The sequence below is a fragment of the Haliotis cracherodii genome, unplaced genomic scaffold (assembly GCF_022045235.1).
Source record: "Haliotis cracherodii isolate W230 unplaced genomic scaffold, xgHalCrac1.p SCAF_8, whole genome shotgun sequence".
Taxonomy (NCBI): Eukaryota; Metazoa; Mollusca; class Gastropoda; order Lepetellida; family Haliotidae; genus Haliotis; species Haliotis cracherodii.
In genome coordinates, this window is record NW_027266341.1 from 40,354,164 (window position 1) to 40,355,878 (window position 1,715).

Genomic DNA, 1,715 nt, shown 5'->3' on the forward strand with positions numbered 1-1,715 from the left:
AAGAGCATCTTAGGGCTAGCACGCTACTTACTGGGTACGTGCTATACGTGTATGTCATGTGTTTGTATATAATGTATATAAAACCGAAGACTCGAAGAAATAAAGTCTTTAAATGGAATGGCATGCCTTTGTTATTATAAACAAATAATGGAACTTGTTCATGGTACTATTACGCTCCAACCAGTGGACATAGAAACAGCACCCACACTCTGCAGTTTCATCAGCTGGCCACCCTCTGGCCACAGCCAATGGGACAGTACATCTAGTCCTGACCAATGCATTTGTTTGTTGTTTAAACGCGGTCTGTAAATAATCCAGTCTGGACCAGACAATCCACTGATGAGCATCGATCTACACAATTGGGATACGATGACATGCATCAACCAAGTCACCGGGCCTGACCAACTGATGCCGTTAGTCGCCTGTTACGACAAGCATAGTCGCCTATTACACATACATATATACATATTACTGTCAACGTTACATGAGCAGTCTATGAATTGCTAAATTTTGTCCTAACTTCTGTCATAACAATCGATTACCTTGAAGTACGGCTACACCCATCACATACTTGTGGACGTTCACTACGTGTGTACCCTTTAGGTTTGAGAAAAAAATATTTGTAAACGAGACTTATACAGTCTCTGGTATCACTCCTCGTCATAATTACCTGGGACATTTGACCTACAGTTTTTCATTATTCCTAGTTGATAGGTAAATCCAACAATGTGCCTACACATGCCTTTTAATGAATGAAAGTTTGACATTGTTGTTGAGGAAGTAAACCACCCAGGCCAATCTTGTGGGATATCGTCTCAGTAGGTATTTGTGTGAATAAACTATGGCCAATATGACCTGATGAACTGATAGCAAACGTCAAGAGCGTCATATTCACCTATACACATTTACTGTCAGTCTATTATAGAGTGTGTGTGTGTGTGTGTGTGTGTGTGTGTGTGTGTGTGTGTGTGTGTGTGTGTGTGTGTGTGTATGCGTATACCCATGATCACACACGCACATAGGACGTGTTAATGGCAATACTTAGTCCATGATTACTGTATAACAAAATTAGGGAGAGACAAATGCCCACTAACGCTTAGCCACAGAGAACGGATTTCTGCTGAAGGCACAGGAAGTGGTTTGGGAGGAATGTGTTTTATGTTATGTCGTTTCCTGATTTCCTTTTATCTCGAAAGTATGTACACCGATAGTTCAATTCAGAGATGAATGCCCTATGTTTTGTGCACCCAATAGAAATAAAAAGATTAGCGACTTAGGCTCTGTGGAAACTGACACCCAGAAATAATCACTGCCTATTAAGCTGTCCATTTGATTTGTCTTACATAATGCCACGAGCACCGCACTGCTCTAGGCCGAAGCCTTTTGTTGAGGTCATCTCGTGTTTCCTGGTTTTGTTTTGAAAATAAACATTCTGAAAGTTATACCATTTTCTAAATTACAAAGCTTAATACAAGTGAATACGGATAAACACGGTGAATCTGGAAAGCAATTTACAAACTTTGCCAAACATTCAGTAAAGAAAAGAAGGCAGAAACAATCTAACCTGGTTCTCTCGATGTTTTGTAAGCGGGTAGCAAGCCTTAGTCTTCAATTACACGTGTCAACAGTTTTCGTGTCGTCATCAACTCGGAATAAATTACTTTTGGAATTAACCGGAAATAAACAATTTGGTATCCACTCGTGCAAAGAGCTAC